We start from the raw sequence: 26,111 nt of genomic DNA, 5'->3' as shown, positions 1-26,111 counted from the left end.
GGAATGGAATAGAATGGAATCAACCCGAGTAGAACGGAACGGAACGGAACGGAACGGAACGGAAAGGAATGGAATGGAATGGAATTGAATGGAATGGAACGGAATTCAATGGAATGGAATGGAATGGAATGGAATTCAATGGAATGGAATGGAATCGAATGGAATCGAATGGAATCGAATGGATTCGAATGGAATCGAATGGAATCGAATGGAATGGAATGGAATAGAATGGAATCAACACGAGTAGAACGGAAAGGAACGGAATGGAACGGAATGGAACGGAACGGAACGGAACGGAACGGAACAGAATTCAATGGAATGGAACGGAATGGAATGGAATTCAATGGAATGGAACGGAATTCAATGGAATGGAATGGAATGGAATGGAATGGAACGGAACGGAACGGAACGAAACGGAACGGAACGGAACGGAACGGAACGGAATGGAATGGAATTCAATGGAATGGAATGGAATGGAATGGAATGGAATTCGATGGAATGGAATGGAACGGAATGGAATGGAATGGAATGGAATGGAAAGGAATGGAATGGAAATCAATTGAATGGAATGGAATGGAATGGAATGGAATGGAATCGAATGGAATCGAATGGAATGGAATGGAATAGAATGGAATCAACCCGAGTAGAATGGAATGGAATGGAATGGAATGGAATGGAATGGAATGGAATGGAATGGAATGGAATGGAATGGAATTCGATGGAATAGAGTGAAATGGAATGGAATGGAATGGAATGGAAATTAATTCAATGGAATGGAATGGAATGGAATGGAATTGAATGGAATGGAATTCATTGGAATGGAATTCAAAGGAATTCAATGGAATGGAATGGAATGGAATGGAATGGAATGGAATGGAAACGAATGGAATGGAATGGAATTCAATGGAATCGAATGGAATCGAATGGAATGGAATGGAATGGAATTCAATGGAATGGAAAGGAATGGAATGGAATGGAATGGAATGGAATGGAATGGAATGGAATCGAATGGAATCGAATGGAATCGAATGGAATCGAATGGAATCGAATGGAATCGAATGGAATGGAATGGAATAGAATGGAATCAACCCGAGTAGAACGGAACGGAACGGAACGGAAAGGAATGGAATGGAATGGAACGGAATTCAATGCAATGGATCGGAATTCAATGGAATGCAACGGAATGGAACGGAATGGAACGGAACGGAATTGAATGGAATGGAATGGAATGGAATGGAACATAATGGAATGGAACGGAATGGAATGGAATGGAATTCAATGGAAAGGAATGGAATTCCATGGAATGGAATGGAAAGAAATGGAATTCAATGGAATGGAATGGAATGGAATGGAATGGAATGGAATTCAATGGAATTGAATGGAATGGAATGGAATCGAATGGAATCGAATGGAATAGAATGGAATGGAATGGAATGGAATGGAATAGAATGGAATCAACCCGAGTAGAATGGAATGGAATGGAATGGAATGGAATGGAATTCAAATGGAATGGAACGGAATGGAATGGAATGGAATGGAATGGAACGGAATTCAATGGAATGGAATGGATTGGAATGGAATTCTATGGAATGGAATGGAATTCAATGGAATGGAATTCAATGGAATGGAATGGAATGGAATGGAATGGAATGGAATGGAATACAAGGGAATGGAATGGAATTCCATGGAATGGAATGGAATGGAATTCCATGGAATGGAATGGAATGGAATTCCATGGAATGGAATGGAATGGAATTCCATGGAATGGAATGGAATGGAATGGAATGGAATGGAATGGAATCGAATCGAATGGAAAGGAATGGAATCGAATGGAATCGAATGGAATGGAATGGAATAGAATGGAATCAACCCGAGTAGAATGGAATGGAATGGAATGGAATGGAATGGAATGGAATGGAATGGAATGGAATGGAATGGAATTCAAATGGAATGGAATGGAATGGAATTGAATGGAATGGAACGGAATTAAATGGAATGGAATGGAATGGAATGGAATTCAATGGAATGGAATGGAATGGAATCGAATCGAATGGAATCGAATGGAATCGAATGGAATCGAATGGAATCGAATGGAATCGAATGGAATGGAATGGAATAGAATGGAATCAACCCGAGTGGAATGGAACGGAACGGAACGGAACCGAACGGAATGGAATAGAATGGAATCAACCCGAGAAACGGAATGGAATGGAATGGAATGGAATGGAACAGAATTCAATGGAATGGAATGGAATGGAATGGAATTCCATGGAATGGAATGGAATGGAATGGAATGGAATGGAATGGAATGGAGTTCAATGGAATGGAATGGAATGGAATGGAATGGAATGGAATGGAGTCGAATGGAATCGAATGGAATCGAATGGAATGGAATGGAATGGAATGGAATAGAATGGAATCAATCCGAGTAGAACGGAACGGAACGGAACGGAACGGAACGGAAAGGAATGGAATGGAATGGAACGGAATTCAAAGCAATGGATCGGAATTCAATGGAATGGAATGGAATGGAAAGGAATGGAAGGGAATGTAATGGAATGGAATGGAATGGAATGGAATGGAATGGAACGGAATGGAATGGAACGGAATGGAATGGAATGGAATTCAATGGAATGGAATGGAATGGAATGGAATGGAATGGAATGGAATGGAATCGAATTGAATCGAATGGAATCGAATGGAATAGAATGGAATCGAATGGAATGGAATGGAATAGAATGGAATCAACCCGAGTAGAACGGAACGGAACGGAACGGAACGGAAAGGAATGGAACGGAAAGGAATGGAATGGAATGGAATGGAATAGAATGGAATCAACCCGAGTAGAATGGAATGGAATGGAATGGAATGGAATGGAATGGAATGGAATGGAATGGAATGGAATGGAATGGAATGGAATTCGATGGAATAGAATGGAATGGAATGGAATGGAATGGAATGGAAATTAATTCAATGGAATGGAATGGAATGGAATGGAATTAAATGGAATGGAATGGAATGGAATGGAATGGAATGGAATGGAAAGGAATGGCATGGTATGGAATTCAATGGAATCGAATGGAATCGAATGGAATGGAATGGAATGGAATTCAATGGAATGGAAAGGAATTCAATGTAATAGAATGGAATGGAATGGAATGGAATGGAATGGAATGGAATGGAATGGAATGGAATCGAATGGAATCGAATGGAATGGAATGGAATCGAATGGAATCGAATGGAATCGAATGGAATGGAATGGAATAGAATGGAATCAACCCGAGTAGAACGGAACGGAACGGAACGGAAAGGAATGGAATGGAATGGAACGGAATTCAATGCAATGGATCGGAATTCAATGGAATGGAACGGAATGGAACGGAATGAAACGGAACGGAATTGAATGGAATGGAATGGAATGGAATGGAACATAATGGAATGGAACGGAATGGAATGGAATGGAATTCAATGGAATGGAATGGAATTCCATGGAATGGAATGGAAAGGAATGGAATTCAATGGAATGGAATGGAATGGAATGGAATGGAATTCAATGGAATTGAATGGAATGGAATGGACTCGAATGGAATCGAATGGAATCGAATGGAATCGAATGGAATGGAATGGAATAGAATGGAATCAACCCGAGTAGAATGGAATGGAATGGAATGGAATGGAATGGAATTCAAATGGAATGGAACGGAATGGAATGGAATGGAATGGAATGGAATGGAATTCTATTGAATGGAATGGATTGGAATGGAATTCAATGGAATGGAATGGAATTCAATGGAATGGTATTCAATGGAATGGAATGGAATGGAATGGAATTCGATGGAATGGAATGGAATGGAATGGAATGGAATGGAATGGAATTCAATTGAATGGAATGGAATGGAATGGAATCGAATGGAATCGAATGGAATCGAATGGAATCGAATGGAATGGAATGTAATAGAATGGAATCAACCCGAGTAGAATGGAATGGAATGGAATGGAATGGAATGGAATGGAATGGAATGGAATGGAATGGAATGGAATGGAATTCGATGGAATGGAATGGAATGGAATGGAATGGAATGGAATGGAATGGAGTGGAATGGAATTCGATGGAATGGAATGGAATGGAATGGAATGGAATGGAATGGAATGGAATGGAATGGAATTCAATGGAATGGAATGGAATTCGATGGAATGGAATGGAATGGAATTCAATGGAATGGAATGGAATGGAATGGAATTCAATGGAATGGAATTCAATGGAATGGAATGGAATGGAATGGAATGGAATGGAACGGAATTCAATGGAATGGAATGGAATGGAATGGAATTCAATGGAATGGAATGGAATTCAATTGAATGGAATGGAATGGAATGGAATGGAATGGAATGGAATCGAATGGAATCGAATGGAATCGAATGGAATCGAATGGAATGGAATGGAATAGAATGGAATCAACCCGAGTAGAACGGAAAGGAACGGAATGGAACGGAATGGAACGGAACGGAACGGAACGGAACAGAATTCAATGGAATGGAACGGAATGGAATGGAATTCAATGGAATGGAACGGAATTCAATGGAATGGAATGGAATGGAATGGAATGGAACGGAATGGAATTCAATGGAATGGAATGGAATGGAATGGAATGGAATGGAATCGAATGGAATCGAATGGAATCGAATGGAATCGAATGGAATCGAATGGAATCGAATGGAATCGAATGGAATGGAATGGAATAGAATGGAATCAACCCGAGTAGAACGGAACCGAACGGATCGAAAGGAATGGAATGGAATGGAACGGAATTCAATGCAATGGATCGGAATTCAATGGAATGGAACGGAATGGAACGGAATGGAACGGAACGGAATTGAATGGAATGGAATGGAATGGAATGGAACATAATGGAATGGAACGGAATGGAATGGAATGGAATTCAATGGAATGGAATGGAATTCCATGGAATGGAATGGAAAGGAATGGAATTCAATGGAATGGAATGGAATGGAATGGAATGGAATTCAATGGAATTGAATGGAATGGAATGGAATCGAATGGAATCGAATGGAATCGAATGGAATCGAATGGAATGGAATGGAATAGAATGGAATCAACCCGAGTAGAATGGAATGGAATGGAATGTAATAGAATGGAATCAACCCGAGTAGAATGGAATGGAATGGAATGGAATGGAATGGAATGGAATGGAACGGAATTCAATGGAATGGAATGGATTGGAATGGAATTCAATGGAATGGAATGGAATTCAATGGAATGGAATGGAATGGAATGGAATGGAATGGAATGGAATGGAATGGAATTCAAGGGAATGGAATGGAATTCCATGGAATGGAATGGAATGGAATGGAATGGAATGGAATGGAATGGAATGGAATGGAATGGAATGGAATGGAATCGAATGGAATCGAATGGAATGGAATGGAATCGAATGGAATCGAATGGAATCGAATGGAATGGAATGGAATAGAATGGAATCAACCCGAGTAGAACGGAACGGAACGGAACGGAAAGGAATGGAATGGAATGGAACGGAATTCAATGCAATGGATCGGAATTCAATGGAATGGAACGGAATGAAACGGAACGGAATTGAATGGAATGGAATGGAATGGAATGGAACATAATGGAATGGAACGGAATGGAATGGAATGGAATTCAATGGAATGGAATGGAATTCCATGGAATGGAATGGAAAGGAATGGAATTCAATGGAATGGAATGGAATGGAATGGAATGGAATTCAATGGAATTGAATGGAATGGAATGGACTCGAATGGAATCGAATGGAATCGAATGGAATCGAATGGAATGGAATGGAATAGAATGGAATCAACCCGAGTAGAATGGAATGGAATGGAATGGAATGGAATGGAATTCAAATGGAATGGAACGGAATGGAATGGAATGGAATGGAATGGAATGGAATTCTATTGAATGGAATGGATTGGAATGGAATTCAATGGAATGGAATGGAATTCAATGGAATGGTATTCAATGGAATGGAATGGAATGGAATGGAATGGAATGGAATGGAATGGAATTCAATGGAATGGAATGGAATGGAATGGAATGGAATGGAATGGAATTCGATGGAATGGAATGGAATGGAATGGAATGGAATGGAATGGAATTCAATTGAATGGAATGGAATGGAATGGAATCGAATGGAATCGAATGGAATCGAATGGAATCGAATGGAATGGAATGTAATAGAATGGAATCAACCCGAGTAGAATGGAATGGAATGGAATGGAATGGAATGGAATGGAATGGAATGGAATGGAATGGAATGGAATGGAATTCGATGGAATGGAATGGAATGGAATGGAATGGAATGGAATGGAATGGAGTGGAATGGAATTCGATGGAATGGAATGGAATGGAATGGAATGGAATGGAATGGAATGGAATGGAATTCAATGGAATGGAATGGAATTCGATGGAATGGAATGGAATGGAATTCAATGGAATGGAATGGAATGGAATGGAATTCAATGGAATGGAATTCAATGGAATGGAATGGAATGGAATGGAATGGAATGGAACGGAATTCAATGGAATGGAATGGAATGGAATGGAATTCAATGGAATGGAATGGAATTCAATTGAATGGAATGGAATGGAATGGAATGGAATGGAATGGAATCGAATGGAATCGAATGGAATCGAATGGAATCGAATGGAATGGAATGGAATAGAATGGAATCAACCCGAGTAGAACGGAAAGGAACGGAATGGAACGGAATGGAACGGAACGGAACGGAACGGAACAGAATTCAATGGAATGGAACGGAATGGAATGGAATTCAATGGAATGGAACGGAATTCAATGGAATGGAATGGAATGGAATGGAATGGAACGGAATGGAATTCAATGGAATGGAATGGAATGGAATGGAATGGAATGGAATCGAATGGAATCGAATGGAATCGAATGGAATCGAATGGAATCGAATGGAATCGAATGGAATCGAATGGAATGGAATGGAATAGAATGGAATCAACCCGAGTAGAACGGAACCGAACGGATCGAAAGGAATGGAATGGAATGGAACGGAATTCAATGCAATGGATCGGAATTCAATGGAATGGAACGGAATGGAACGGAATGGAACGGAACGGAATTGAATGGAATGGAATGGAATGGAATGGAACATAATGGAATGGAACGGAATGGAATGGAATGGAATTCAATGGAATGGAATGGAATTCCATGGAATGGAATGGAAAGGAATGGAATTCAATGGAATGGAATGGAATGGAATGGAATGGAATTCAATGGAATTGAATGGAATGGAATGGAATCGAATGGAATCGAATGGAATCGAATGGAATCGAATGGAATGGAATGGAATAGAATGGAATCAACCCGAGTAGAATGGAATGGAATGGAATGTAATAGAATGGAATCAACCCGAGTAGAATGGAATGGAATGGAATGGAATGGAATGGAATGGAATGGAAAGGAATTCAATGGAATGGAATGGATTGGAATGGAATTCAGTGGAATGGAATGGAATTCAATGGAATGGAATTCAATGGAATGGAATGGAATGGAATGGAATGGAATGGAATTCAAGGGAATGGAATGGAATTCCATGGAATGGAATGGAATGGAATGGAATGGAATGGAATGGAATGGAATCGAATGGAAAGGAATGGAATCGAATGGAATCGAATGGAATGGAATGGAATAGAATGGAATCAACCCGAGTAGAATGGAATGGAATTGAATGGAATGGAATGGAATGGAATGGAATGGAATGGAATGGAATGGAATGGAATGGAATGGAATTCAAAAGGAATGGAATGGAATGGAATTGAATGGAATGGAACGGAATTCAATGGAATGGAATGGAATGGAATGGAATTCAATGGAATGGAATGGAATGGAATCGAATCGAATGGAATCGAATGGAACCGAATGGAATCGAATGGAATCGAATGGAATGGAATGGAATAGAATGGAATCAACCCGAGTGGAATGGAACGGAACGGAACGGAACGGAACGGAATGGAATAGAATGGAATCAACCCGAGTAGAACGGAATGGAATGGAATGGAATGGAATGGAACAGAATTCAATGGAATGGAATGGAATGGAATGGAATTCAATGGAATGGAATGGAATGGAATGGAATGGAATGGAATGGAATGGAATGGAATGGAATGGAGTTCTATGGAATGGAATGGAATGGAATGGAATGGAATGGAATGGAATGGAATGGAGTCGAATGGAATCGAATGGAATCGAATGGAATGGAATGGAATGGAATGGAATAGAATGGAATCAATCCGAGTAGAACGGAACGGAACGGAACGGAACGGAACGGAACGGAAAGGAATGGAATGGAATGGAACGGAATTCAATGCAATGGGTCGGAATTCAATGGAATGGAACGGAATGGAAAGGAATGGAAGGGAATGTAATGGAATGGAATGGAATGGAATGGAATGGAACGGAATGGAATGGAACGGAATGGAATGGAATGGAATTCAATGGAATGGAATGGAATGGAATGGAATGGAATGGAATCGAATTGAATCGAATGGAATCGAATGGAATAGAATGGAATCGAATGGAATGGAATGGAATAGAATGGAATCAACCCGAGTAGAACGGAACGGAACGGAACGGAACGGAACGGAATGGAACGGAAAGGAATGGAATGGAATGGAATGGAATGGAATGGAACCGAATTCAATGGAATGGAATGGAATGGAATGGAATTCAATGGAATGGAATGGAATCGAATGGAATCGAATGGAATCGAATGGATTCGAATGGAATCGAATGGAATCGAATGGAATGGAATGGAATAGAATGGAATCAACCCGAGTAGAACGGAAAGGAACGGAATGGAACGGAATGGAACGGAACGGAACGGAACGGAACAGAATTCAATGGAATGGAACGGAATGGAATGGAATTCAATGGAATGGAACGGAATTCAATGGAATGGAATGGAATGGAATGGAACGGAACGGAACGGAACGGAACGAAACGGAACGGAACGGAACGGAACGGAATGGAATGGAATTCAATGGAATGGAATGGAATGGAATGGAATGGAATTCGATGGAATGGAATGGAACGGAATGGAATGGAAGGGAATGGAATTCAATTGAATGGAATGGAATGGAATGGAATGGAATCGAATGGAATCGAATGGAATGGAATGGAATAGAATGGAATCAACCCGAGTAGAATGGAATGGAATGGAATGGAATGGAATGGAATGGAATGGAATGGAATCGAATGGAATCGAATGGAATCGAATGGAATCAAATGGAATAGAATGGAATCGAATGGAATGGAATGGAATAGAATGGAATCAACCCGAGTAGAACGGAACGGAACGGAACGGAACGGAAAGGAATGGAACGGAAAGGAATGGAATGGAATGGAATGGAATAGAATGGAATCAACCCGAGTAGAATGGAATGGAATGGAATGGAATGGAATGGAATGGAATGGAATGGAATTCGATGGAATAGAATGGAATGGAATGGAATGGAATGGAATGGAAATTAATTCAATGGAATGGAATGGAATGGAATGGAATTAAATGGAATGGAATGGAATGGAATGGAATGGAATGGAATGGAATGGAAAGGAATGGCATGGAATGGAATTCAATGGAATCGAATGGAATCGAATGGAATGGAATGGAATGGAATTCAATGGAATGGAAAGGAATTCAATGGAATAGAATGGAATGGAATGGAGTGGAATGGAATGGAATGGAATGGAATCGAATGGAATCGAATGGAATGGAATGGAATCGAATGGAATCGAATGGAATCGAATGGAATGGAATGGAATAGAATGGAATCAACCCGAGTAGAACGGAACGGAACGGAACGGAAAGGAATGGAATGGAATGGAACGGAATTCAATGCAATGGATCGGAATTCAATGGAATGGAACGGAATGGAACGGAATGGAACGGAACGGAATTGAATGGAATGGAATGGAGTGGAATGGAACATAATGGAATGGAACGGAATGGAATGGAATGGAATTCAATGGAATGGAATGGAATTCCATGGAATGGAATGGAAAGGAATGGAATTCAATGGAATGGAATGGAATGGAATGGAATGGAATGGAATGGAATTCAATGGAATTGAATGGAATGGAATGGACTCGAATGGAATCGAATGGAATCGAATGGAATCGAATGGAATGGAATGGAATCGAATGGAATCAACCCGAGTAGAATGGAATGGAATGGAATGGAATGGAATGGAATTCAAATGGAATGGAACGGAATGGAATGGAATGGAATGGAATGGAATGGAATTCTATGGAATGGAATGGATTGGAATGGAATTCAATGGAATGGAATGGAATTCAATGGAATGGTATTCAATGGAATGGAATGGAATGGAATGGAATGGAATGGAATGGAATGGAATGGAATTCAATGGAATGGAATGGAATGGAATGGAATGGAATGGAATGGAATTCGATGGAATGGAATGGAATGGAATGGAATGGAATGGAATGGAATTCAATTGAATGGAATGGAATGGAATGGAATCGAATGGAATCGAATGGAATCGAATGGAATCGAATGGAATGGAATGTAATAGAATGGAATCAACCCGAGTAGAATGGAATGGAATGGAATGGAATGGAATGGAATGGAATGGAATGGAATGGAATGGAATGGAATTCGATGGAATGGAATGGAATGGAATGGAATGGAATGGAATGGAATGGAATGGAATGGAGTGGAATGGAATTCGATGGAATGGAATGGAATGGAATGGAATGGAATGGAATGGAATGGAATGGAATTCAATGGAATGGAATGGAATTCGATGGAATGGAATGGAATGGAATTCAATGGAATGGAATGGAATGGAATGGAATTCAATGGAATGGAATTGAATGGAATGGAATGGAATGGAATGGAATGGAATGGAATGGAACGGAATTCAATGGAATGGAATGGAATGGAATGGACTTCAATGGAATGGAATGGAATTCAATTGAATGGAATGGAATGGAATGGAATGGAATGGAATCGAATGGAATCGAATGGAATCGAATGGAATCGAATGGAATGGAATGGAATAGAATGGAATCAACCCGAGTAGAACGGAAAGGAACGGAATGGAACGGAATGGAACGGAACGGAACGGAACGGAACAGAATTCAATGGAATGGAACGGAATGGAATGGAATTCAATGGAATGGAACGGAATTCAATGGAATGGAATGGAATGGAATGGAATGGAACGGAATGGAATTCAATGGAATGGAATGGAATGGAATGGAATGGAATGGAATGGAATCGAATGGAATCGAATGGAATCGAATGGAATCGAATGGAATCGAATGGAATCGAATGGAATCGAATGGAATGGAATGGAATAGAATGGAATCAACCCGAGTAGAACGGAACCGAACGGATCGAAAGGAATGGAATGGAATGGAACGGAATTCAATGCAATGGATCGGAATTCAATGGAATGGAACGGAATGGAACGGAATGGAACGGAACGGAATTGAATGGAATGGAATGGAATGGAATGGAACATAATGGAATGGAACGGAATGGAATGGAATGGAATTCAATGGAATGGAATGGAATTCCATGGAATGGAATGGAAAGGAATGGAATTCAATGGAATGGAATGGAATGGAATGGAATGGAATTCAATGGAATTGAATGGAATGGAATGGAATCGAATGGAATCGAATGGAATCGAATGGAATCGAATGGAATGGAATGGAATAGAATGGAATCAACCCGAGTAGAATGGAATGGAATGGAATGTAATAGAATGGAATCAACCCGAGTAGAATGGAATGGAATGGAATGGAATGGAATGGAATGGAATGGAACGGAATTCAATGGAATGGAATGGATTGGAATGGAATTCAGTGGAATGGAATGGAATTCAATGGAATGGAATTCAATGGAATGGAATGGAATGGAATGGAATGGAATGGAATGGAATGGAATTCAAGGGAATGGAATGGAATTCCATGGAATTCCATGGAATGGAATGGAATGGAATGGAATGGAATGGAATGGAATCGAATGGAAAGGAATGGAATCGAATGTAATCGAATGGAATGGAATGGAATAGAATGGAATCAACCCGAGTAGAATGGAATGGAATTGAATGGAATGGAATGGAATTGAATGGAATGGAATGGAATGGAATGGAATGGAATGGAATGGAATGGAATGGAATTCAAAAGGAATGGAATGGAATGGAATTGAATGGAATGGAACGGAATTCAATGGAATGGAATGGAATGGAATGGAATTCAATGGAATGGAATGGAATGGAATCGAATCGAATGGAATCGAATGGAACCGAATGGAATCGAATGGAATCGAATGGAATGGAATGGAATAGAATGGAATCAACCCGAGTGGAATGGAACGGAACGGAACGGAACGGAACGGAATGGAATAGAATGGAATCAACCCGAGTAGAACGGAATGGAATGGAATGGAATGGAATGGAACAGAATTCAATGGAATGGAATGGAATGGAATGGAATGGAATGGAATGGAATGGAATGGAATGGAATGGAATGGAATGGAATGGAATGGAATGGAATGGAGTTCTATGGAATGGAATGGAATGGAAAGGAATGGAATGGAATGGAATGGAATGGAGTCGAATGGAATCGAATGGAATCGAATGGAATGGAATGGAATGGAATGGAATAGAATGGAATCAATCCGAGTAGAACGGAACGGAACGGAACGGAACGGAACGGAACGGAAAGGAATGGAATGGAATGGAACGGAATTCAATGCAATGGGTCGGAATTCAATGGAATGGAACGGAATGGAAAGGAATGGAAGGGAATGTAATGGAATGGAATGGAATGGAATGGAATGGAATGGAACGTTATGGAATGGAACGGAATGGAATGGAATGGAATTCAATGGAATGGAATGGAATGGAATGGAATGGAATGGAATCGAATTGAATCGAATGGAATCGAATGGAATAGAATGGAATCGAATGGAATGGAATGGAATAGAATGGAATCAACCCGAGTAGAACGGAACGGAACGGAACGGAACGGAACGGAATGGAACGGAAAGGAATGGAATGGAATGGAATGGAATGGAATGGAACCGAATTCAATGGAATGGAATGGAATGGAATGGAATTCAATGGAATGGAATGGAATCGAATGGAATCGAATGGAATCGAATGGATTCGAATGGAATCGAATGGAATCGAATGGAATGGAATGGAATAGAATGGAATCAACCCGAGTAGAACGGAAAGGAACGGAATGGAACGGAATGGAACGGAACGGAACGGAACGGAACAGAATTCAATGGAATGGAACGGAATGGAATGGAATTCAATGGAATGGAACGGAATTCAATGGAATGGAATGGAATGGAATGGAACGGAACGGAACGGAAAGGAACGAAACGGAACGGAACGGAACGGAACGGAATGGAATGGAATTCAATGGAATGGAATGGAATGGAATGGAATGGAATTCGATGGAATGGAATGGAACGGAATGGAATGGAATGGAATTGAATGGAATGGAAGGGAATGGAATTCAATTGAATGGAATGGAATGGAATGGAATGGAATCGAATGGAATCGAATGGAATGGAATGGAATAGAATGGAATCAACCAGAGTAGAATGGAATGGAATGGAATGGAATGGAATGGAATAGAATGGAATGGAATGGAATGGAATGGAATGGAATTCGATGGAATAGAATGGAATGGAATGGAATGGAATGGAATGGAAATTAATTCAATGGAATGGAATGGAATGGAATGGAATGGAATTAAATGGAATGGAATTCATTGGAATGGAATTCAATGGAATTAAATGGAATGGAATGGAATGGAATGGAATGGAATGGAAAGGAATGGAATGGAATGGAATTCAATGGAATCGAATGGAATCGAATGGAATGGAATGGAATGGAATTCAATGGAATGGAAAGGAATTCAATGGAATGGAATGGAATGGAATGGAATGGAATGGAATGGAATGGAATGGAATGGAATCGAATGGAATCGAATGGAATGGAATGGAATCGAATGGAATCGAATGGAATCGAATGGAATGGAATGGAATAGAATGGAATCAACCCGAGTAGAACGGAACGGAAAGGAATGGAATGGAATGGAACGGAATTCAATGCAATGGATCGGAATTCAATGGAATGGAACGGAATGGAACGGAATGGAACGGAACGGAATTGAATGGAATGGAATGGAATGGAATGGAACATAATGGAATGGAACGGAATGGAATGGAATGGAATTCAATGGAATGGAATGGAATTCCATGGAATGGAATGGAAAGGAATGGAATTCAATGGAATGGAATGGAATGGAATGGAATGGAATGGAATGGAATGGAATGGAATTCAATGGAATTGAATGGAATGGAATGGACTCGAATGGAATTGAATGGAATCGAATGGAATCGAATGGAATGGAATGGAATAGAATGGAATCAACCCGAGTAGAATGGAATGGAATGGAATGGAATGGAATTCAAATGGAATGGAACGGAATGGAATGGAATGGAATGGAATGGAACGGAATTCAATGGAATGGAATGGATTGGAATGGAATTCAACGGAATGGAATGGAATGGAATGGAATCGAATGGAATCGAATGGAATCGAATGGAATCGAATGGAATCGAATGGAATGGAATGGAATAGAATGGAATCAACCCGAGAAGAACGGAACGGAACGGAATGGAACGGAACGGAACGGAAAGGAATGCAATGGAATGGAACGGAATTCAATGCAATGGAACGGAATTCAATGGAATGGAACGGAATGCAACGGAATGGAACGGAACGGAATGGAATGGAACGGAATGGAAAGGAAAGGAACGGAATGGAATGGAACGGAATGGAATGGAATGGAATGGAATGGAATGGAATGGAATGGAATGGAATGGAATTCAATGGAATGGAATGGAATCGAATGGAATCGAATGGAATCGAATGGAATCGAATGGAATGGAATGGAATAGAATGGAATCAACCCGAGCAGAACGGAATGGAATGGAATGGAATGGAATGGAATGGAATGGAATGGAATGGAATGGAATGGAATGGAATTCAATTGTATGGAATGGAATGGAATGGAATCGAATGGAATCGAATGGAATCGAATGGAATCGAAAGGAATGGAATGGAATAGAATGGAATCAACCCGAGTAGAATGAAATGGAATGGAATGGAATGGAATGGAATGGAATGGAATGGAATTCGATGGAATGGAATGGAATGGAATGGAATGGAATGGAATGGAATGGAATGGAATGGAATTCAATTGAATGGAATGGAATGGAATGGAATCGAATGGAATCGAATGGAATCGAATGGAATCGAATGGAATGGAATGTAATAGAATGGAATCAACCCGAGTAGAATGGAATGGAATTGAATGGAATGGAATGGAATGGAATGGAATGGAATGGAATGGAATGGAATTCGATGGAATGGAATGGAATGGAATGGAATGGAATTCGATGGAATGGAATGGAATGGAATGGAATGGAATGGAATGGAATGGAATGGAATTCGATGGAATGGAATGGAATGGAATGGAATGGAATGGAATGGAATTCAATGGAATGGAATGGAATTCGATGGAATGGAATGGAATGGAATTCAATGGAATGGAATGGAATGGAATGGAATTCAATGGAATGGAATTCAATGGAATGGAATGGAATGGAATGGAATGGAATGGAACGGAATTCAATGGAATGGAATGGAATGGAATGGAATTCAATGGAATGGAATGGAATTCAATGGAATGGAATGGAATGGAATGGAATGGAATGGAATGGAATCGAATGGAATCGAATGGAATGGAATGGAATGGAATGGAATAGAATGGAATCAACCCGAGTAGAACGGAAAGGAACGGAATGGAACGGAATGGAACGGAACGGAACGGAACAGAACGGAACAGAATTCAATGGAATGGAACGGAATGCAATGGAATTCAATGGAATGGAACGGAATTCAATGGAATGGAATGGAATGGAATGGAGAGGAACGGAACGGAACGGAACGGAACGGAATGGAATGGAATTCAATGGAATGGAATGGAATGGAATGGAATTCAATGGAATGGAATTCAATGGAATGGAATGGAATGGAATGGAATGGAATGGAATGGAATGGAATCGAATGGAATCGAATGGAATGGAATGGAATCGAATGGAATCGAATAGAATCGAATGGAATGGAATGGAATAGAATGGAATCAACCCGAGTAGAACGGAACGGAACGGAACGGAAAGGAATGGAATGGAATGGAACGGAATTCAATGCAATGGATCGGAATTCAATGGAATGGAACGGAATGGAACGGAATGGAACGGAACGGAATTGAATGGAATGGAATGGAATGGAATGGAATGGAATGGAATTCAAATGGAATGGAATGGAATGGAATTGAATGGAATGGAACGGAATTAAATGGAATGGAATGGAATGGAATGGAATTCAATGGAATGGAATGGAATGGAATCGAATCGAATGGAATCGAATGGAATAGAATGGAATCGAATGGAATCGAATGGAATCGAATGGAATGGAATGGAATAGAATGGAATCAACCCGAGTGGAATGGAACGGAACGGAACGGAACGGAACGGAATGGAATAGAATGGAATCAACCCGAGTAGAACGGAATGGAATGGAATGGAATGGAATGGAACAGAATTCAATGGAATGGAATGGAATGGAATGGAATGGAGTTCAATGGAATGGAATGGAATGGAATGGAATGGAATGGAATGGAATGGAATGGAATGGAATGGAGTCGAATGGAATCGAATGGAATGGAATGGAATGGAATGGAATGGAATGGAATAGAATGGAATCAATCCGAGTAGAACGGAACGGAACGGAACGGAACGGAACGGAAAGGAATGGAATGGAATGGAACGGAATTCAAAGCAATGGATCGGAATTCAATGGAATGGAATGGAATGGAAAGGAATGGAAGGGAATGTAATGGAATGGAATGGAATGGAATGGAATGGAATGGAACGGAATGGAATGGAACGGAATGGAATGGAATGGAATTCAATGGAATGGAATGGAATGGAATGGAATGGAATGGAATCGAATTGAATCGAATGGAATCGAATGGAATAGAATGGAATCGAATGGAATGGAATGGAATAGAATGGAATCAACCCGAGTAGAACGGAACGGAACGGAACGGAACGGAAAGGAATGGAACGGAAAGGAATGGAATGGAATGGAATGGAATAGAATGGAATCAACCCGAGTAGAATGGAATGGAATGGAATGGAATGGAATGGAATGGAATGGAATGGAATGGAATGGAATGGAATGGAATGGAATGGAATGGAATTCAAAAGGAATGGAATGGAATGGAATTGAATGGAATGGAACGGAATTCAATGGAATGGAATGGAATGGAATGGAATTCAATGGAATGGAATGGAATGGAATCGAATCGAATGGAATCGAATGGAACCGAATGGAATCGAATGGAATCGAATGGAATGGAATGGAATAGAATGGAATCAACCCGAGTGGAATGGAACGGAACGGAACGGAACGGAACGGAATGGAATAGAATGGAATCAACCCGAGTAGAACGGAATGGAATGGAATGGAATGGAATGGAACAGAATTCAATGGAATGGAATGGAATGGAATGGAATTCAATGGAATGGAATGGAATGGAATGGAATGGAATGGAATGGAATGGAATGGAGTTCTATGGAATGGAATGGAATGGAATGGAATGGAATGGAATGGAATGGAATGGAGTCGAATGGAATCGAATGGAATCGAATGGAATCGAATGGAATGGAATGGAATAGAATGGAATCAATCCGAGTAGAACGGAACGGAACGGAACGGAACGGAACGGAACGGAAAGGAATGGAATGGAATGGAACGGAATTCAATGCAATGGGTCGGAATTTAATGGAATGGAACGGAATGGAAAGGAATGGAAGGGAATGGAATGGAATGGAATGGAATGGAATGGAATGGAATGGAATGGAATGGAACGGAATGGAATGGAACGGAATGGAATGGAATGGAATTCAATGGAATGGAATGGAATGGAATGGAATGGAATGGAATGGAATCGAATTGAATCGAATGGAATCGAATGGAATAGAATGGAATCGAATGGAATGGAATGGAATAGAATGGAATCAACCCGAGTAGAACGGAACGGAACGGAACGGAACGGAACGGAATGGAACGGAAAGGAATGGAATGGAATGGAATGGAATGGAATGGAACCGAATTCAATGGAATGGAATGGAATGGAATGGAATTCAATGGAATGGAATGGAATCGAATGGAATCGAATGGAATCGAATGGATTCGAATGGAATCGAATGGAATCGAATGGAATGGAATGGAATAGAATGGAATCAACCCGAGTAGAACGGAAAGGAACGGAATGGAACGGAATGGAACGGAACGGAACGGAACGGAACAGAATTCAATGGAATGGAACGGAATGGAATGGAATTCAATGGAATGGAACGGAATTCAATGGAATGGAATGGAATGGAATGGAACGGAACGGAACGGAACGGAACGAAACGGAACGGAACGGAACGGAACGGAATGGAATGGAATTCAATGGAATGGAATGGAATGGAATGGAATGGAATTCGATGGAATGGAATGGAACGGAATGGAATGGAATGGAATGGAATGGAATGGAAGGGAATGGAATTCAATTGAATGGAATGGAATGGAATGGAATGGAATCGAATGGAATCGAATGGAATGGAATGGAATAGAATGGAATCAACCCGAGTAGAATGGAATGGAATGGAATGGAATGGAATGGAATGGAATGGAATGGAATGGAATGGAATCGAATGGAATCGAATGGAATCGAATGGAATCGAATGGAATCGAATGGAATAGAATGGAATCGAATGGAATGGAATGGAATAGAATGGAATCAACCCGAGTAGAACGGAACGGAACGGAACGGAACGGAAAGGAATGGAACGGAAAGGAATGGAATGGAATGGAATGGAATAGAATGGAATCAACCCGAGTAGAATGGAATGGAATGGAATGGAATGGAATGGAATGGAATGGAATGGAATGGAATGGAATGGAATGGAATTCGATGGAATAGAATGGAATGGAATGGAATGGAATGGAATGGAAATTAATTCAATGGAATGGAATGGAATGGAATGGAATTAAATGGAATGGAATGGAATGGAATGGAATGGAATGGAATGGAAAGGAATGGCATGGAATGGAATTCAATGGAATCGAATGGAATCGAATGGAATGGAATGGAATGGAATTCAATGGAATGGAAAGGAATTCAATGGAATAGAATGGAATGGAATGGAGTGGAATGGAATGGAATGGAATGGAATCGAATGGAATCGAATGGAATGGAATGGAATCGAATGGAATCGAATGGAATCGAATGGAATGGAATGGAATAGAATGGAATCAACCCGAGTAGAACGGAACGGAACGGAACGGAAAGGAATGGAATGGAATGGAACGGAATTCAATGCAATGGATCGGAATTCAATGGAATGGAACGGAATGGAACGGAACGGAATTGAATGGAATGGAATGGAGTGGAATGGAACATAATGGAATGGAACGGAATGGAATGGAATGGAATTCAATGGAATGGAATGGAATTCCATGGAATGGAATGGAAAGGAATGGAATTCAATGGAATGGAATGGAATGGAATGGAATGGAATGGAATGGAATTCAATGGAATTGAATGGAAAGGAATGGACTCGAATGGAATCGAATGGAATCGAATGGAATCGAATGGAATGGAATGGAATAGAATGGAATCAACCCGAGTAGAATGGAATGGAATGGAATGGAATGGAATGGAATTCAAATGGAATGGAACGGAATGGAATGGAATGGAATGGAATGGAATGGAATTCTATGGAATGGAATGGATTGGAATGGAATTCAATGGAATGGAATGGAATTCAATGGAATGGTATTCAATGGAATGGAATGGAATGGAATGGAATGGAATGGAATGGAATGGAACGGAATGGAATTCAATGGAATGGAATGGAATGGAATGGAATGGAATGGAATTCGATGGAATGGAATGGAATGGAATGGAATGGAATGGAATGGAATTCAATTGAATGGAATGGAATGGAATGGAATCGAATGGAATCGAATGGAATCGAATGGAATCCAATGGAATGGAATGTAATAGAATGGAATCAACCCGAGTAGAATGGAATGGAATGGAATGGAATGGAATGGAATGGAATGGAATGGAATGGAACGAAATGGAATTCGATGGAATGGAATGGAATGGAATGGAATGGAATGGAATGGAATGGAATGGAATGGAGTGGAATGGAATTCGATGGAATGGAATGGAATGGAATGGAATGGAATGGAATGGAATGGAATGGAATTCAATGGAATGGAATGGAATTCGATGGAATGGAATGGAATGGAATTCAATGGAATGGAATGGAATGGAATGGAATTCAATGGAATGGAATTCAATTGAATGGAATGGAATGGAATGGAATGGAATGGAATGGAACGGAATTCAATGGAATGGAATGGAATGGAATGGAATTCAATGGAATGGAATGGAATTCAATTGAATGGAATGGAATGGAATGGAATGGAATGGAATCGAATGGAATCGAATGGAATCGAATGGAATCGAATGGAATGGAATGGAATAGAATGGAATCAACCCGAGTAGAACGGAAAGGAACGGAATGGAACGGAATGGAACGGAACGGAACGGAACGGAACAGAATTCAATGGAATGGAACGGAATGGAATGGAATTCAATGGAATGGAACGGAATTCAATGGAATGGAATGGAATGGAATGGAATGGAACGGAATGGAATTCAATGGAATGGAATGGAATGGAATGGAATGGAATGGAATCGAATGGAATCGAATGGAATCGAATGGAATCGAATGGAATCGAATGGAATCGAATGGAATCGAATGGAATCGAATGGAATAGAATGGAATCAACCCGAGTAGAACGGAACCGAACGGATCGAAAGGAATGGAATGGAATGGAACGGAATTCAATGCAATGGATCGGAATTCAATGGAATGGAACGGAATGGAACGGAATGGAACGGAACGGAATTGAATGGAATGGAATGGAATGGAATGGAACATAATGGAATGGAACGGAATGGAATGGAATGGAATTCAATGGAATGGAATGGAATTCCATGGAATGGAATGGAAAGGAATGGAATTCAATGGAATGGAATGGAATGGAATGGAATGGAATGGAATTCAATGGAATTGAATGGAATGGAATGGAATCGAATGGAATGGAATGGAATCGAATGGAATCGAATGGAATGGAATGGAATAGAATGGAATCAACCCGAGTAGAATGGAATGGAATGGAATGTAATAGAATGGAATCAACCCGAGTAGAATGGAATGGAATGGAATGGAATGGAATGGAATGGAATGGAACGGAATTCAATGGAATGGAATGGATTGGAATGGAATTCAGTGGAATGGAATGGAATTCAATGGAATGGAATTCAATGGAATGGAATGGAATGGAATGGAATGGAATGGAATGGAATTCAAGGGAATGGAATGGAATTCCATGGAATGGAATGGAATGGAATGGAATGGAATGGAATGGAATGGAATGGAATGGAATCGAATGGAAAGGAATGGAATCGAATGGAATCGAATGGAATGGAATGGAATAGAATGGAATCAACCCGAGTAGAATGGAATGGAATTGAATGGAATGGAATGGAATTGAATGGAATGGAATGGAATGGAATGGAATGGAATGGAATGGAATGGAATGGAATTCAAAAGGAATGGAATGGAATGGAATTGAATGGAATGGAACGGAATTCAATGGAATGGAATGGAATGGAATGGAATTCAATGGAATGGAATGGAATGGAATCGAATCGAATGGAATCGAATGGAACCGAATGGAATCGAATGGAATCGAATGGAATGGAATGGAATAGAATGGAATCAACCCGAGTGGAATGGAACGGAACGGAACGGAACGGAACGGAATGGAATTGAATGGAATCAACCCGAGTAGAACGGAATGGAATGGAATGGAATGGAATGGAACAGAATTCAATGGAATGGAATGGAATGGAATGGAATTCAATGGAATGGAATGGAATGGAATGGAATGGAATGGAATGGAATGGAATGGAGTTCTATGGAATGGAATGGAATGGAAAGGAATGGAATGGAATGGAATGGAATGGAGTCGAATGGAATCGAATGGAATCGAATGGAATGGAATGGAATGGAATGGAATAGAATGGAATCAATCCGAGTAGAACGGAACGGAACGGAACGGAACGGAACGGAACGGAAAGGAATGGAATGGAATGGAACGGAATTCAATGCAATGGGTCGGAATTCAATGGAATGGAACGGAATGGAAAGGAATGGAAGGGAATGGAATGGAATGGAATGGAATGGAATGGAATGGAATGGAACGGAATGGAATGGAACGGAATGGAATGGAATGGAATTCAATGGAATGGAATGGAATGGAATGGAATGGAATGGAATCGAATTGAATCGAATGGAATCGAATGGAATAGAATGGAATCGAATGGAATGGAATGGAATAGAATGGAATCAACCCGAGTAGAACGGAACGGAACGGAACGGAACGGAACGGAATGGAACGGAAAGGAATGGAATGGAATGGAATGGAATGGAATGGAACCGAATTCAATGGAATGGAATGGAATGGAATGGAATTCAATGGAATGGAATGGAATCGAATGGAATCGAATGGAATCGAATGGATTCGAATGGAATCGAATGGAATCGAATGGAATGGAATGGAATAGAATGGAATCAACCCGAGTAGAACGGAAAGGAACGGAATGGAACGGAATGGAACGGAACGGAACGGAACGGAACAGAATTCAATGGAATGGAACGGAATGGAATGGAATTCAATGGAATGGAACGGAATTCAATGGAATGGAATGGAATGGAATGGAACGGAACGGAACGGAACGGAACGAAACGGAACGGAACGGAACGGAACGGAATGGAATGGAATTCAATGGAATGGAATGGAATGGAATGGAATGGAATTCGATGGAATGGAATGGAACGGAATGGAATGGAATGGAATTGAATGGAATGGAAGGGAATGGAATTCAATTGAATGGAATGGAATGGAATGGAATGGAATCGAATGGAATCGAATGGAATGGAATGGAATAGAATGGAATCAACCCGAGTAGAATGGAATGGAATGGAATGGAATGGAATGGAATGGAATGGAATGGAATGGAATGGAATGGAATGGAATTCGATGGAATAGAATGGAATGGAATGGATTGGAATGGAATGGAATAGAAATTAATGCAATGGAATGGAATGGAATGGAATGGAATGGAATTAAATGGAATGGAATTCATTGGAATGGAATTCAATGGAATTAAATGGAATGGAATGGAGTGGAATGGAATGGAATGGAAAGGAATGGAATGGAATGGAATTCAATGGAATCGAATGGAATCGAATGGAATGGAATGGAATGGAATTCAATGGAATGGAAAGGAATTCAATGGAATGGAATGGAATGGAATGGAATGGAATGGAATGGAATGGAATGGAATGGAATCGAATGGAATCGAATGGAATGGAATGGAATCGAATGGAATCGAATGGAATCGAATGGAATGGAATGGAATAGAATGGAATCAACCCGAGTAGAACGGAACGGAACGGAACGGAAAGGAATGGAATGGAATGGAACGGAATTCAATGCAATGGATCGGAATTCAATGGAATGGAACGGAATGGAACGGAATGGAACGGAACGGAATTGAATGGAATGGAATGGAATGGAATGGAACATAATGGAATGGAACGGAATGGAATGGAATGGAATTCAATGGAATGGAATGGAATGGAATGGAATGGAATGGAATGGAATGGAATTCAATGGAATTGAATGGAATGGAATGGACTCGAATGGAATCGAATGGAATCGAATGGAATCGAATGGAATGGAATGGAATTGAATGGAATCAACCCGAGTAGAATGGAATGGAATGGAATGGAATGGAATGGAATTCAAATGGAATGGAACGGAATGGAATGGAATGGAATGGAATGGAACGGAATTCTATGGAATGGAATGGATTGGAATGGAATTCAATGGAATGGAATGGAATTCAATGGAATGGTATTCAATGGAATGGAATGGAATGGAATGGAATGGAATGGAATGGAATGGAATTCAATGGAATGGAATGGAATGGAATGGAATGGAATGGAATGGAATTCGATGGAATGGAATGGAATGGAATGGAATGGAATGGAATGGAATTCAATTGAATGGAATGGAATGGAATGGAATCGAATGGAATCGAATGGAATCGAATGGAATCGAATGGAATGGAATGGAATAGAATGGAATCAATCCGAGTAGAATGGAATGGAATGGAATGGAATGGAATGGAATGGAATGGAATGGAATGGAATGGAATGGAATTCGATGGAATGGAATGGAATGGAATGGAATGGAATGGAATGGAATGGAATGGAATGGAATGGAGTGGAATGGAATTCGATGGAATGGAATGGAATGGAATGGAATGGAATGGAATGGAATGGAATTCAATGCAATGGATCGGAATTCAATGGAATGGAACGGAATGGAACGGAATGGAACGGAACGGAATTGAATGGAATGGAATGGAATGGAATGGAACATAATGGAATGGAACGGAATGGAATGGAATGGAATTCAATGGAATGGAATGGAATTCCATGGAATGGAATGGAAAGGAATGGAATTCAATGGAATGGAATGGAATGGAATGGAATGGAATGGAATGGAATGGAATTCAATGGAATTGAATGGAATGGAATGGACTCGAATGGAATCGAATGGAATCGAATGGAATCGAATGGAATGGAATGGAATAGAATGGAATCAATCCGAGTAGAATGGAATGGAATGGAATGGAATGGAATTCAAATGGAATGGAACGGAATGGAATGGAATGGAATGGAATGGAACGGAATTCAATGGCATGGAATGGATTGGAATGGAATTCAACGGAATGGAATGGAATTCAATGGAATGGAATTCAATGGAATGGAATGGAATGGAATGGAATGGAATGGAATGGAATGGAATGGAATTCAAGGGAATGGAATGGAATCGAATGGAATGGAATGGAATGGAATTCAATGGAATGGAATGGAATTCAATGGAATGGAATGGAATGGAATGGAATGGAATGGAATGGAATTCAATGGAATGGAATGGAATGGAATTCAATGGAATGGAATGGAATGGAATGGAATCGAATGGAATCGAATGGAATCGAATGGAATCGAATGGAATCGAATTGAATGGAATGGAATAGAATGGAATCAACCCGAGAAGAACGGAACGGAACGGAATGGAACGGAACGGAACGGAAAGGAATGCAATGGAATGGAACGGAATTCAATGCAATGGAACGGAATTCAATGGAATGGAACGGAATGCAACGGAATGGAACGGAACGGAATGGAATGGAACGGAATGGAAAGGAAAGGAACGGAATGGAATGGAACGGAACGGAATGGAATGGAATGGAATGGAATGGAATGGAATGGAATGGAATGGAATGGAATTCAATGGAATGGAATGGAATGGAATGGAATCAAATGGAATCGAATGGAATCGAATGGAATGGAATGGAATAGAATGGAATCAACCCGAGCAGAACGGAATGGAATGGAATGGAATGGAATGGAATGGAATGGAATGGAATGGAATGGAATGGAATTCAATTGTATGGAATGGAATGGAATGGAATCGAATGGAATCGAATGGAATCGAATGGAATCGAAAGGAATGGAATGGAATAGAATGGAATCAACCCGAGTAGAATGAAATGGAATGGAATGGAATGGAATGGAATGGAATGGAATGGAATTCGATGGAATGGAATGGAATGGAATGGAATGGAATGGAATGGAATGGAATGCAATGGAATTCAAATGGAATGGAATGGAATGGAATGGAATGG

The sequence above is a fragment of the Gorilla gorilla genome, chromosome 18 (genome assembly GCF_029281585.2).
Source record: "Gorilla gorilla gorilla isolate KB3781 chromosome 18, NHGRI_mGorGor1-v2.1_pri, whole genome shotgun sequence".
Taxonomy (NCBI): Eukaryota; Metazoa; Chordata; class Mammalia; order Primates; family Hominidae; genus Gorilla; species Gorilla gorilla.
Note: the sequence above shows the minus strand (reverse complement) of the source record.